The following is a 16,823-nucleotide window of genomic DNA, read 5'->3' on the forward strand; positions in this document are numbered from 1 at the left end:
CTGCTGGCCCCTATCTGCCGGTCTCCTGGCATGAGGAGGGGAGTTCTCTCCTCCTCTTTCTCCTCCTGCCCCTCCTGCCGGCAATCACACCATTCAACTTTCCCACACTCACCTCCACCCTTCGTTCCGCAGTCATCCTTCCCTTCCTTCTCCTCCCCCACCCTTCCATGCCTAACTTTCTTCCTCACCTCTGAGTGTTCCAGCTTTTAAATTTTTTTTAAATTTTTAGAGTTTTAAATGATATATATATATATATATATATATATATATATATATATATATATATATATATATATATATATATGCATTAAGTGAGAAATCTGTGATTGCCTCTTCAAATATATTTCATTTTTTTGCTTGATGCTAACACTTTTGTGAAAAAGAAAGAAAGAAAGAAAGAAAGAAAGAAAGAAAGAAAGAAAGAAAGAAAGAAAGAAAGAAAGAAAGAAGGGAAAAGATTATCTAATATTAAATCCAATAGAAGAGAATATATTTAGCTCAGGGTTGAACTGTGGAGTTCATGGTACTCTCTGAGGTTGATTGTTTGCTTGCAGATGTTTCATTACCTAATTAGATAATAACATCAGCACTACTGAGTGTAGAGTTTGCTCCCTGATTTTTGCAGTAGCTGAACTACCAAAAGAAAACCACATTCCTGCCAACTGGCAAGACAAGCTACTGTATATAACAGGAAGTATAACCCAAATTCAAATAACACTGATGATATTACCTAAAAATGTGCTGCTTTTGTGAAGTATTGAAACACACAGTCATGTTTTCTTTACTGTCAATTTTACTGACATATTGATAATTGTAATCCAGCCAGAATTTGGTACAGGATGGATGATTACATGATTTTTTAAATAAATAAATAAATAAATAAATAAATAAATAAATAAATAAATAAATAAATAAATAAATAAATAAATAAATAAATAAATAAATAAATGATTACATGATTTTTTAAATAAATAAATAAATAAATAAATAAATAAATAAATAAATAAATAAATAAATAAATAAATAAATAAATAAATAGCTAGCCTACCTACACCCCATTTAGTCTCTTTTTTGGATGGATGGATTGATGGATTTTTATTACAACTTTTTGTGTGCGTGAGAGCAAACTAAAATAACACCTGCTCTTTCTAGCTTTATAACAGTGGCCTGTATAATGTTTTAAGCATATCTAAAGCTTGGTGGGAATGTATCTGACCTTTTTTAAATGGGACTTCCAGAGTGCTACAAATAGTAGTGAGATATTTAGTATGACTTCTGAGAAAGGGTAAAGCAATCTATATGATAGGAGCCAGGCTGTTGTATGTAAAAGATGCTGTAGTTATGCTGATTTCCATGGGGAAATATGTAAAAATAATATCAAATATCAAGTCTTTTAAAATGTACATTTACCACCAGCCTAGGACAGATGTTCCTACTTTATGCTTGGAATCTGTTTTGATATATGTTTAATTTTCTTTATAAAAAGCAGATTTGCTTGGCTCTGTAATTTTTATTAGGAATATGCAATTAAAAAAGATTGAAAATTTTGTTGCTGTAAAAATTCAACAACATTAATTCATAATCTATCAATTGAAAAATTCAATCAGTAAATGGTTTATGCGGAAGACTAATGAATCATAAAACTTTTAGAACACACGACTATTGAAGGGTTGTTCTATATATTAAATGTATATCTCAATTTTCAAATTATGTATTTGGCACCAGCTTAGCATAAACAACAGTTTCCACAATCAGTTAATTACAGGATTTTATCAATGAGTGACAGTACAGCATATTGCCAGAAGCAAAAGTTCAGCTTGACTTATGGACAAGAATGTTAAATACTAAAACACACATCTTTGTCTCAAAATTTCAGCAGAAATCTACTGGTTGCCCAGATCAAATAGGCAGCAACTATTTAGGAAATGTTTAGAAATGCTACCACTGTCAACTATATGGTCCAGGGCCACATAGTATTTATATAGTACATAGATAATGTGATAAAAAAGGATAAAAATAAGATCACATTGGGCAAATTGGAAAATACAACAAAATCATAACTGGAAATACTTTTAACAGATGAAGGAGATCACTCTTAAGCAGTGAGAAAAAGAAATGAATTTTAGAGTTGGGAAATAATATTTCTGGAGTTATTGGTATAAAAAGGAAGGTAATAATTTAGGGCCAAGAATAGACGTTAAGAACTTGGTTGAAGCATACAGATGTGATCCAGCAAGATTAAGGCTGGGAAAAAAAGTTAGAAAAAAGAAATGGAAATGGATAACAAAGGCCAGCTACTCTAAAAGGAGATAAAATGGGTCAAGGGTTAGGGTTATAATGTAAGATAGAAAGTGTATTTCAAAGAAGCAAAACTAAAATAAATGAAAAATTACTCATGAGTTGTGGCTTAAAAAGAGAAAAAGGGGATGGGGACAACTAATTCTCTCTTTCTTGCTACATAGCTAAATAATTGTAATACTTTTATCACACTCCAATTAACTCTGTGTGACTTACAGATTAAAGAACAACATAAAAATAATGTAATACAATGAATTAGACCAAAGCAAATTACAAAAAAAAAAATAATATCCATGATTTTCATAAAGAATGCAATAAGGGAGCTTCCAGGTGAACTAGATATCCCTGAAAAAGCAGGAATGTCACTGAAGTGGTAGTCATTAGCCAGATCATGAATTCTGGTTGGCACAGTCTTTCTGGATAAAGGAGAGATTATGAGATGACCCAGTTCCACTCTGGACAGCTTAGCTATTCTAAGTGACTGGACTTCAGGAAATTATCAAATGAACTACTGGCATCAGGATTCTTACTATAAATGTTTTGAAAATGAACTTTTACGGTCTTTACAAAACAATATGAACTCTATTTTACTGGAAGAAAAGATGCCAGAGTTTTGTAAAGATGCCAATATAACACTAATATCTAACAAGAGACGATTTGACTAAGAAGAAACTATAGGCCAACATCATTATTAAATAATGACTACATTGTTTAATTGTTCACAATAATTCTAGTTGTTGGGCTAAAATAATTTTGCAAGAATTCATTCATAAGGAGAAATCTACCAAAGATGGCGTTAAGAGACAGCATCTGAGTTTCCTCCAAGCCTCTTTTATTCCAATTTTTAACTAGAACTTTTGCTTTTATTTCATCCCATTTTATTCTATTTTACTTTCACCTCTTTTATTCTCCTGCTGGAAACCTAAATTGTTATTATTTTTGCTGGATACTAATATTTTTATCATCTCTGCCATGGCGAAAAGGAAAAAGAGGCAGCATTCACATTCAATTTCTCAAACTTCACTCTAATGTACCAAACAGTTCAAAGTTGACATATTCTTAAAAAAACTATTATTAGAAACAATATGCAAAGCTGCAAAACCTCTAATAGAGCTAGTAACCCAAAATGCCTGAAGAAATAAATTCCTATTTTAAGAAATTATCTGCTGGTTTTCCCCCTATTTCAACATGGTATTTTATCCTGGGACCAGAATATGTATATTTTCTTTCTTCTTATTGATTATTATTTAATAAACTATAATGATGAATGTAGGTTTTAACCTAAAATACAGTTGTTAAAGCATAATATTGGAAACATATTGGATAGTTTCGACTATTTGGAACAACATAATGAAAAACAAGCCACATTGATTTTCTTAGATACAGAGAAGGCCTTTAACAATTTGAATTGGGCTTCCTTAGGTAAAACGGGCAAGATTAAGTTGGACTTCACAGAAAGCACAAATTATTGTTAATGGAGATTTAACAAAACCCTGTGAGAAACAAAAGGGGATAAAACAGGGATGCTCACTGTTTCCTCTCTTGTTTATTTTGGTTCTTGAAATATTGAATTGTTGGAGTAAAGATTTTTTTAAAAAATAAGTTAAGGGCTTTTTTAGATGACTTGGCATTAGTATTGGAAGATCTTCTAAATGGAATTGAAAATTAATGGGCAGATTTAAAGAATTTGATGCATTAGCAGGTTTCAAAATTAATAAACAGAAGGTGAAGATGTTAACAAAAAAATGAAATCAGATCAAACTGAGCTGATAAATAAAACAGGTTTTAAGGCCTTCTATTGAGAAGCAGGTAAAATATCTGGGCATCATTATGACAAATATGAACTGTATGTTAAGCCCTTGCTAGTATTCTCTGAACAACAGCATGCAGGTAATTATGTTAAGACATGGAATGAAGTTTAAAAAGACATCTTAAGATGGGATAAGTTATAATTGTCATTGCTGTGGAGAATTTGTGTGGTAAAAATGAATGTCTTGCCTGGAATGATGTTTTTGCTCCAGACAATAGTTTTATAACAACTGAGGCACCATTTAAACAGTGTCAGAAAGATATATCTAAATTTGTGTGGTGAGGGAAATATCACAAATTAAAAATAAGGTGTTACAAGATGCAAAGAAAAGAGGAAAATTGGGCCTACTTGATTTCAGATTATATTTTGTAGTTTTCTATTTGCTTTGGTTGAAAGATACGGTGCTACTGAGAAATAGAAGGCTTTTGGAGTTAGAATTTGATATTTGGGTCCCATGGATATTTATGATACAAAAAAAATCAAAGTTGATGTATAACTTTGTTTTTGTATATGATAATTTTTGTATTTTTGTATCTGCAGCAAGATTATTGTACATACAAAGATGGAAAGAATTGACATTAACTACGATGGAGGAATGCTTGGTGCAGAGTTGGTGAATGGGCCCAGGATACCTATAGGATACCTACATATTCATTGAATTACATCAGCTTGTCCCACCTGGCCAGGCAGGGAAGGTATGTTAAAAACCCCATCAGTTAAAGAACTCAAACTGAAGAGATCCTTTTCTGCCATCATCTTCTCTGTATGGAATATTCTTCCTCTGGAGGTAAGGCAAATTCCTAAGCTATTGGTATTCAAAAAGAAGTTAAAAAATGGCTCCATCACCTTGCAAGGGGAGCCCAGGGAATCACTCAACCATGGGGCTGGTTAATCTTTTTGGTGACTAGAAACACCTTATGTATAAAACAGAAAATAATGAACTTACGATTTATGGTCTTGACGATTAGACAGAATGGATCATAGAAAGAAGAGATTTATGTTTTCATGATGGAGTAAAAAGTAAATTTAAAATTGCACTTATAAGTGCTATAAAGAAAATCAGAAGCTATTTCTTTATATCTTTTTTCTTTACTATTTTTTATTTACTTTGGCCAATTTTTCTACTTTTGCTTTGATTTTTTTTCTTTTTCTTACTTTAGATTAATTCTTATTCTCTAACTTAGTTATTATCTTTTTCTTACTTTAGGTTAGTTTTACCTTTATTAAAAACATTAATAAAATTATATCTGTATCTATAAAGAATATAGTGAGCAGATTATTCCATTTCTATATCTATCTATAAACAGTTCTAAAAGATAAAATCATAACTTTATACAACAGCAACCATTGAACTGGGCTGAAATCTGAATGTCTTGAGACTTTTTTAATGTTTGTATTTTCCTTCTGAAGAATTTCCTTAAGGGAAAATGCATTACAATCCCATAGTGCTTATACAACCCATTCCATTTTTTCTCTTGGCAAGGATGCTGACCCATAATTTTTCTAAAGGCATGATCCATACATCTCATGTCTAATGACGTGGATCTCTCAGACCTTCTTGATTTGTCCTCTGGATCCATTCAGCACCTATCAGCTCTTTGAAACTGCTTGCTTCCAAGATTCCTTAGAAGGCATGGCTTTTTTGTTACAGCCCCTGCCTTCCAGAATAAGGCCCCTCTAAGATCCAGACAACTGTCATCCCAATGGCATTCTGGAAGACTATGATGAGCTGGCTGTTCTCCCACTGCTAGAGTAGGGTACATGGATGCCCTTGCTGGATATGTTTGCCTATGTTTTTCAATGTATTGTCCATCTTACAAAATTGTATTTAGTACATTTGTGCTGCCCAAGATTGGTATAAAGTTGGTCAGTAACAAACTATGTGTGAGAAAGAAAATGAATGAGAAAGGGAAGAGAGATTTCCTTTGTCTGGAAATAATATGACCTCCTATTGCTGTAACGTTCAGTTTTATGTATAAATATAATTTTAATTGCACTTCATCTTCTTCCACTATTGTCCGAACAAAAGCATACAGGTTAACATTATCTTAACCTTTATACCCACAGCACTGGGCAGCAACAGAAATGTGTATGTAATTATTGGGATTTTATGAGTCAGAGTAAATAACCTGGCATAATTGCACAAATGTGCAGGAAATTAAAACTATGAACTTATTGGATTTCATTGAAGAAATAAAGAAATTTGACTCTGCAAGGAGGCTAATTGCTCAGCAATATCATTTGTGCCAACTATTGAACCCCTAATCAGAGACATTAAAAACAAATTTACATATTTTAGTTTACACCTGTTTCTTCTACAGAAACAATTCTAGTGTGGGTTCTTATTATTTCTAATAAAAAGTAGTAAATAAAATCTTGTTTACAATATAAAGACCATAGCAAATGTTTATTTATATTTGGTGTTTGGTGTCTGGTGTCTGAGAGAAAAGAGAAGTGGTTCAAAACAGGTATAGGAAATAACTGGGTAGTCTTTTCATTTAGTTTTGCTTGTAGAATAGTGGGAGGAAAAGTGAAATATAAGTGGACATAACATTCCTCCATAATTTCGTATTTACACAAATGTAGAAAAATGTCCCTTCTTCTCTCACAATGATAATAATGATAATATATTAAAATGTGATCACAAATGATAAAGCCTTGAAGGGAGCAATGTTACATGTTGAAACAGTTACATGGGAAAAAGAGAAAGTGGGTAGATCTCAAAGAGTGACACAAAAGATCAATTAGAAGGTTCAGCGGCTCTAGTCATATACTGTATGTATCATTGTGATGGCTCAGTTTTCTGCATGAAATTTGCTAACAACAATGCTAAATAGAAATGTTGCTTTTAAAGACTCAAATGTTGTTTTAAATGGATTAAATATTTTTATTGCACTTGCATAGCTAATGCTGTAAAGAGGAATCGCAAAGAACAATGATAAGATAGCAAAGGAAGACCCTTTGTCAAGGCAAACAACAGTAAACAACTTCTGCATTATGTGGCAAAGCAGTTTTGTTCTCTTTTGAACAATAGATTTAACAGGTGTCATGTGGCTCAGAGGCCGTTTCTATAACTATCTCTAGGGTGCCAAGCCATTCCTCAAAGTTTCTGTGGAAGGAATTGGCTGGTGGGATTTGGCTTGTAAAGACACGTGAGCATCTGCTGCATGTTCAGCCTCATTACCATTCATATAATTAAGTCCTACCATCCAGAGTCTGCTTCCCTTTCACATAAAAAGAGAATCTAGATTAAATTGACAAAAGCTGATCTTATTGTCAAGTAAACACTAGAATTTTATCAGTATATTATTAGCAGGAGTCAAACAAATCTCTTCAGTGAAAGACTAACTCAATGTTTTCATATTAAATCTAGGAATGAAATAAGAGCTGGGTCAACACAAAAACTTCAACAATCCTCAAATAAAAATGTACATATTTCTTTTATATAATACTAATTTAGTTATATACTGTAAGTTATTAGTATCAGAAATTACAATATATTAGCTCTACTAAGATATAGGACAGCACAATATTTTATTTTAAAATTGTAGAAATATGAGTTTGCCATACTGCATTTTCTTTACACAGTATGGAATATATATACTCTGTTGGTTAACATGTGTTATTTACTAAAGAAGTTAAGCTAAACTAAGCTAAGTTAAGATTTATTGTCATTTTTTATTGTGAGCACACTGGCCCACATTAAAAATGAAATTCTGTTGCCTGCTCTCAAAAGAAAGTATTTATCTACCCATACACATACATAACAGTACACACATATACACATTATATACATGCACGCGCACACACACACACGCACACACACAAACACACACATATATATAAATAAACAGGTTGTGAAGAGGATGTGTAGCATCCCAGACAATCCTGTGGACCTTGCTCAAGCATTGCTTATATATGCTATGTCCTGGATATAAGCTTTTAGATTTATCTGGTTTGATCATATTGTTCTGATTGCTTGCTTTAATGGGTTGAGATATCCCATGAAGAACTAGTACCTTCCAATTTGATGAAATCCTTTTCCCATCAGTAACTGGTAAAAGGTTGAAAAATGGCAGGTATTTATCTTTTTTGATCATGACAAAGCAATGTACAGTGTCACTTAGTTTCTTAACAAAAATTCTGCACATACATATATACACATGCTCAGAAACTCAGAAATTATGCTTTTTCATGCTATAACTAGATAGAACTATAAAAACATGTAGATTTCCTTGATATTATTATCATCTCCAAAATAAAGAACAATATCTTTATTGTCATTGTATATCTCACAACAAAATTAAGTGCTGTCCACAGTGCACACTACACACAAGTAAAAACCACAAAAACACATTCTATTCACCATTGCACTGCCCCTAATATTGCACTTCAATGTTATACTATACAGTAGTATTTAATATGGTTACATCTCTGGAATAAAAACTATTTTTTAGCCTATTTGTCTTTGTTGTACTGTCTGCCAGTACTGTCTGCCAGTTCATAAAAAGAATGTCTGGGATGAGATGAGTCTTTAAGAATGTTTTGAGCTTTCCTAAGACAGTGGGAACTGTACAGTTTGTCCGGAGGGGGGGAGTAGCCAATAATCCTCTGGGCGATGGTAATGTCCCTCTGGAGCACTTTCCTATCTGCTACTGTGCAGTTGGCAAACCACACACAAAAGCAATATGTTAGAATGGTCTGTATGGAGCAACAGTCGAAGGTTACCAGTAGTTTTTCATTCAGTTGTTGTTTCCTGAGAAATCTCAAGAATCTCTGCTGGGCCTTCTTAACCAATGCTATAACATGAGCACTCCAGGTCAGGTCCTCCTTTATGGTAACACTCAGTAACCTAAAGGTGGCCACCTGCTACACACGGTCTCCACTGATGATCAGGGGCTGAATATCTGATCTATTTCTCCTATGATCTACTATAAGCTCCTTGGTCTTAGTGGTGTTGAGAACCAAATTATTGTCTCTGCACCACAAGAGTAACCACTCCACCTCATCCCAGTAGGAAGACTCATCCCCCTTGGAGATAAGCCCCATCACTTTTGTATCATCTGCAAGTTTAATAATAATATTGCTGGGATAATATTGCAGTCATGTATAGAGAGGGTAAAGTAGGGGGATCAACACATAGCCCTGTGAGGAGCCAGTATTCAGAATAAGAACTGAAGATATATAGTTGCCTAATTTAACCCTCTGAGAGTGGCCAGACAGAAAGTTCATAATCCAAAGGCAGAATGAATGTGAAAGTCCGAGGTTGATCAATTTAGACACCAGTGTGTATTGAAGAATTGTGTTAAATGCAGAGCTAAAATCTACGAAGAGCATCCTTACATAGGTCCCATACTGCTCCAGATGAGTCATACCAGTATGGAGAGTGATAGTTATGGCATGCTCTGTAGATCTTTTTGCTCTGTATGCAAACTGGTGACTGCTGAGTGTGGATCGGAGGCAGGACACAATGTGTTTGTGGACCAGTTTTTCAAAACACTTCATGATAATAGGGGTGAGTGCCACTGGTCTATAATCACTGAGACTATTAATAAAGGACTTCTTTGGTAGTGGAACAATCATGGAGGCCTTCAGACAGGATGGAATAGTGGACTGGGATAGACACCAATTAAAAATCTTGGTAAAGACCCCAGCCAACTGGTCTGAGCAGTCTTTAAATACCTGGCCAGAAATGCTGTCAGGTCCAGCAGCCTTCCTTGAGTCCACAGCTCTCAAGGTACTCCTCAACTCATGCTCCTCCACAGTGAGAGGAGGGCTGTGCTGGACTAGTGGCTGTGGTACAGCTGCCTCTGATGGCCTCATTTCAAAGCCGGCAAAGAAATGATTCAGCTCCTCTGCCAACAAAGCATCCCTGTCAACAGGAGTGATGTTATTGGGTCTATAGTTGGTGATTTGTTGGATCCCCTGCCACAACTGCCTTGCATCATTGTTATGAAATTGATCTTCAATCTTCCTCTTATAATCTGCCTTAGCCTGCCAAATGCCTCTCTTCAGACTGGCTGTGGCAGCAGTATATTTAAATAAAGGTTTAAATATAGTCATTTATTAAATTTATATGGTTCTTCATCTCACATACATGACTCTGAGCAGCTAACAATTAAAAACAGAATAAAAACAATATTCAAAATTATACATAACATAAATAAAAGCTGAGCACCAACTTAATCAACACTAACAATGTTGTCAAGTAACATAACCAAGAAATGGGCTCTTCTGTACCATAACTCAGTGGCAAAACCAGGTCTTTAAGATCTTACAAAAAGCCAGCAAGGCCAGAGAAAATTTCCAGGGGATTTTGTTCCAATGGGTGGGTATAACAATATGATTGGCTATAAGAATATGAATATACAGGGTATGTGTGTACAGGGGGTAATAAATTCTCAACTATTTTAAATTAATATATGAGGCAGACTTTGAAGAGCTAGTTCCTCATAAATGTTCACTTTATACTTTTATAATGTTGACTTTCTCCTTCCTAAAAGACCTTCCCTAAAATGCTTTTATTAATACTTTAATGCAACTCCCTGGGTGATCCCAGATGCTTTTATATAATCACTCAAGCTGTCTCTTAAATTGTTGCCCAATCTACCTTGTCAGTAGTATACACTGCAGTTTGCTACCAATTGGTCTCAAAATGCATCTGCATATGATTTAGGCTATAAAAAAAACACAAAACAATGTTAGCAATTCTACTCTATGTACCTCTCTTTCAGCCATATTTCTGCCTTTCCAGATTTTGGGGCTAATCTAAAACAAGCATCCTGGCTAATAAACTGTCCTTGTGTAAAATAACTTATAGACAAAAGATCTCCTATTGATTGATTGATTGATGTGGAGATATAGATCTATAATGTATTAGAGCTATTAGAAATACTGTATAACCTACTGTACTGATCAATGATCAATGTCTATGGTTTAGTGTTGCTGCCTGTATATACCACAGCTCTTGGAACGGAGTCTGCAGAACAACCTGCCTCTGATTAGTGTTTTTTGTTGGATCAGTATAAAAGATGACGCCATAGCAATGAATGTGTGATACAAAGCCAAAATAAAATAGAAGCAAACAACTTCAGTGTAAACTTAAAGGACAAAACCTCTCAAAGAAAAGCAAGTCATTTGCTAGTATGCCCAAAATATTATTTAAAAAATAATGCAGGATGCAGGGTATATACAAAGTTCCTGAAACAAGAATAGCTAACTTGGAAATCTACAACATAAAAGGTGAAATGAGATAAACCATTCAGTTGCATCAGAAGCAAATAACAAAATTAATGAAAAACTGGTTCTGCTATATCACAGAATGAATCTGAACAATGTTTTCAAAAGTATTAAATAACTTTTGTGCCATATGCATTCACAGCTCCGGAGGAAAAAAAGCACAAATAAACAAGAACTGAGTTTGGTTTCGGGAGTTAAACACTTCAACCTGTATTATTCAATCCATAAAAATAGACTCCATTTACAGCAGCTTTTCTTTGGATCAAATATGGAGTTCAAAAAGATAAACAGTCACACAAATGCAGATGGATTGCATCATTTTCCTCTGAAGGGTAAACAATCTAAGAAATCCACATCAAATAAAAATTCATTTGACACATGTTTGCTCAGAGAGTCTGAAAATCTTCCCATCGTATCTGAGAGGCTTCAAAGAGAAACTAGGAAAGATCCAACTTTTTTTTTTGTTTGTTTGTTGTTATGATGGATGCATGTTCAAGGGGGCCAGAAGTACTTTCACTGCTTCAATAATACCTATGCATATTATATTCAAGTTCCAAAACAAATAGCGAAAAAGAGTGGATTTGTAGCTGAACAGTTCCAGACATTCAAAAAAGAAGAAGAAAGAAAGAAAAAAAGAAAAGAATTGAATTCAGGTATATAACATCAGCCTCTTATAGCAGCTAAAACTGATTGGCAGAAAGATGCACTCCAAGTTTTAAGAATGCTTTACGAGCATTACCTGGAAAAAGACTAAACCAAATATGTGCCATTTTTCTGCTTGTATATTGCAAGGCAATATACATAGGAACAAACAAATAGATATAGATATGAAATATGAAATATCTGCTATGTTATAATAATTGCACTTGGTGTTTGCAAAATTTGACTTTATATTAAGGTGCAATAATGATATGTTTTACTCGTCACTTTCAACATTTCTGTAAGTTTAAAAAACAAAACAAAAACAGTCCTTAACTTAATTATGTGGGAAAGAAAAGAAAAGGAGCTTTAGAATGAGTTTCTTAAAGCAAAATAAAAAGGAGTAAAATATTGTCTGTAATATGTATTTTATGGATCAGATTATTAAAAAAAAATGAGTTCTTTTGGATTACATCATAGAATTTTAAAGCAATAACATACAGTAAACATGTAACTTGACCTAGTGGAAAAGATGACAGTCAATGGCACTGGCTTCTTTTCTCAAGTTATCTCTCAGGAAAACCCGCACATGTGTAAAGCTTATTCGTGTCCATTTAAAGGAATAACAAATTTGTGCCTGTGCAAGACAATTTATTCAGGAAGAGAAGTAATTCTTGGAGATTTTGTATTAAATAGCCAGGTAGGAACTGGATATTTCAATGTAAATGGCTATTTCCTATGTTATAGGTTGCAGATGTGCAAGTAGACTCGTTGCTCAGATCCTCTAATGTTTTCCATATGTCATGCTTGGAATCATTTTTAATTCTAGGCAGAATTTTATAGATCTAGAGCATATGTGAAAATGTGAGGCATCTGCTTTAAATGAGATAAGGGATGCTTGGGTTCTAATTTATACATAGTTTTTGCTTTAATTTATGAACGAGAGGATGCATTCATCCTTTCAAAATAAAACTTTATGTCTCTTTCTCAGCAAGTATAACTTTTTTCCCATGTAATAAAACTGATCTAAAGGTTTCAGTCGACTTTACGGCTCCATTTGTAATATAATATTAGCATTCTTTTAAGCATTTGTTTCCATTCTAATTCATTTGTAACTCATTTCTGCTAAAATTTATTTGTAATATGGCTCAGATGGGGGGACAAAAAGAGCAGATTTCTTATACTGCCAAGGTACATATTTTGCTGATTTTCTACTTCATAAAGATAAAATTAGATATAGTTCTCAATACTGTTAACTCTTTGTTTGACCTGTTTGACCAGATCAGGAAATAGACTCCTTGGGTTTGACTGAAACACTAGTTTAGTGGTAGAGGCTACAATAAAATAATCTTGAAAACTTGTCTGTAAGCTGTTCCAAGTAAATCTGACTTTTGCAAATTCTGATAGTAATTTTGTCAATGCCAATGGTGTTCAAGTAGTGCTGCAGTTATTTTGGGATTGGCCTCAAGGCATATATCACTATGGGTATTATTTTTGCTTCACATTACTATCAGTCAGTTTCAAAGGGTAGCTTTACTTGCAGCAATTCGTATTCTGCAACAATATATTTTATATTACTAAACAACAATATCTGCCTATACAAGGTCCTTGGGAACGATTTGATAGGTGGATAAAAATGTCAAATGAGTCTGAGCATCTGGCTGATTCTTTGACAAACCAATAATAATACCAATTGGAGATGATAGAAATAGAATGACTGTGGCAAAGAAAGCAAAAGTAGTACCAATAGTAATAGGCACCTTAGGTGCAATCCCAAAATAACTGGACCACCACTTGAACACCATTAATATTGACAAATTCACTATCAGTCAATTGCAAAAAGCAGCTTTACTCGGAACACAATACTGTAATGCTATCAAATATTCAAATCAGCCTATCCTAGGTCCTTGGGAAGGACTCGATAGATGGAAAAATGCCAAATCCAGTCCAACATCTGGCTGACTGTGTGACAAACCCCCACCATAATAATAGTAACCAGTTGAACACCATCAATAAAGATAAATTCACCATCGGTCAATTGCAAAAGGCAGCTTTACTCAAAATAGTTTACATTCTGTGTCGACACCTCTAACACCATCAAATATCAAACATCAACATCTATCTCTCCCAGGTCCTTGGGAAGCACTTGATTGGCAGATAAAAGTACCAAATCCTGTCCAAACATCTGGCTGACTATGCAACAAACTATAATATTTTACAATGTGAAATCTCCATATTGTTTTTAATCAGCAATATTCAGCAACAAAGAAAAGAATAATAAATATCCTGGAAAAGCAAATCCATTAATTTCTATAACATCACACACATTTAGGGGACTGGAGGCTAAAACATATAAGGAACGATTGCTGGAATTGGGTATGTCTAGTTTAATAAAAGAAGTACGAGGGGGGACATGATAGCAGTGTTCCAATATCTCAGGGGCTGCCACAAAGAAGAGGGAGTCAAGCTATTCTCCAAAGCACCTGAAGGCAGGACAAGAAGCAACGGATGGAAACTAACCAAAGAGAGAAGCAACATAGAACTATGGAGAAATTTCCTGACGGTTGGAACAATCAATCAGTGGAACAACCTGCCTCCAGAAGCTGTGAATGCTCCAACACTGGAAGGTTTTAAGAAGAGACTGGACAACCATTTGTCTGAAATAGGGCTTCCTGTCTGAGCTGTGTGCTGAACTAGAAGAACTCCAAGGTCCCTTCCAACTCTGTTATTCTGTTAAATCAACTGGATGGATATTATTATTATTATTATTATTATTATTATTATTATTATTATTATTATTATTATTATTATTATTGTTGTTGTTGTTGTTGTTGTTGTTGTTGTTGTTGTTGTTGTTGTTATTGGTATTGGTATTAGTATTAGTATTATTTTATTTTATTTTATTTTATTTTATTATTTTTATTTTTATTTACTTACTTACTTACTTACTTACTTACTTACTTACTTACTTACTTACTTACTTACTTACTTACTTACTTATTTTTGGGGACACATGTATGCCATGGGCACTTTTCTGTTTTGTAATTTATATTATAATTAAAGATTTTATTCTCTGTGTGAGATTGTGTTCATGGAAATTTGTATTTATGGAAAAGTACTTTTTAACAAGCAAATATTTTAATTCAGAAAGTACTGAAATATAATTAATGAAATAATAATTGCAAATTAGAAAGTAATAATCTTGACACATTTTAAATATAGCACAACTCTTTATTTTTAGTAATGCTAACACATTACTAATATATAGTATTCCTTCAGAAATTGCAGATTGTAATTCCATTTCAAAGACAGTTTGTAAAGCTACAAGCTACAAGTCAGCTTGTAATTCCATAAATTACACCTATGATCTCAAAGCTTAATAAAATAATCTTTTACATGTCTTCTTAGAAGCTTAACTGTGAATATATTATTCCATCTTTTCCTATATAATAGATTTTTTTTCTTTCTAAGAAAAATAACATGGAAAAATAGTGCAGAATTTATCAGATAGAAAAATTGAAAATTATTTTTTAAGCATCCTTCAAATCCCAAATCAGACAGGATACGTACTGAAAATATCTAGAAATATGCTTAATAAGTAATAATAGAAGGGGAGATCTAGAACTGCAGGTTCATGCTGGAAATAAATATTATTTTTGAGCTTCTTGTTGTGCCTTCTGTGTATTTTCATTTTGGTTCATTAACCTTGTAAATAAAACATATTGCTGCATACATAAATTTAATTTTTCATGGAGAGAGAGAATGAGAAGGAAAAAGAGAAAGAGAGAGATTATAGATATATATTTACTCTAGAAATGTAGGAGGCACAGTAGAAGACAGTTGTACAATGTAGTCTGGATTAAATAACTTGCAATCTATTGCCAAAACACCTGACTTCAGACAGGAATTTCTTAAACCAAGTTAAAGCCAAGGCAGAAAAAAAGAGCAGTTATCAGAGTCTTCATATAGAAAAAATACTGGTGGATCAATTTTGATCTTTTCTAGAAAGTTTATTCTGTTAATAACAAAAATAAGCATTTTTTAAAGTACAGCCTGAAGGCCATTGAGAAAGTCACAATGAGCTTCAAAATGATATCCAGTCACCTGAAGGTCTGTATTTTCTTTGCTAAAGTCATTATTATTGGAAATTTACATTTTATAACAGGAGTTGCCATACATGTGTATCCCATATGTTTTATGCACTCATAAATTTGAGAGGCACAATTGCGTACTTTGACTTCTAAACATTTATTGATCTATCCCACATGTACATTTATGCATATTATCAAGCTTTTTCAAAGTTTCTATTTTATGGAGCTGTTCATCCAGCAGGTTCATATATTTGAATCTGTTAAGTAAAAAAATGTATATAAGCATTCAAGTTTGCAGAAACTTGTGTCTGCCTCTACACATGATGGTAATAATGCAAACAGTTTGACCAAGGTGTCTAAATTAACATTCAACTAGTATTTACTGTATATCAAAAATGAGAGCCAACTGAATTTATTTCAGAAGTTATTATAGTAACTTTCAATATTTTGGTTTTTTAGATCTCAACTATATGGAATGAAAAATGTAGATCTACATATTGAAATGGATAATATCAAAATAAAAGAATTTCCAAAATGAAGTCTGGTGAATTTTGCCTTAATGATTATATAAACATTGACAACATCAAATTTGGATAGCCCTTAAACACGAATATAAAGCTACATCATCTGCATATTGAAGAAATTTATGATTATCAAGAAGCAACATTTGTTTTAATGATTCAAAACTGATAAAGAAATACATAAAGTCTATATGCTGTCACCTTATGTGTTTAACTTATATACAG

This window comes from Protobothrops mucrosquamatus, unplaced genomic scaffold (assembly GCF_001527695.2).
Source record: "Protobothrops mucrosquamatus isolate PMUCROS unplaced genomic scaffold, P.Mucros_1.0 scaffold163, whole genome shotgun sequence".
Classification (NCBI taxonomy): Eukaryota; Metazoa; Chordata; class Lepidosauria; order Squamata; family Viperidae; genus Protobothrops; species Protobothrops mucrosquamatus.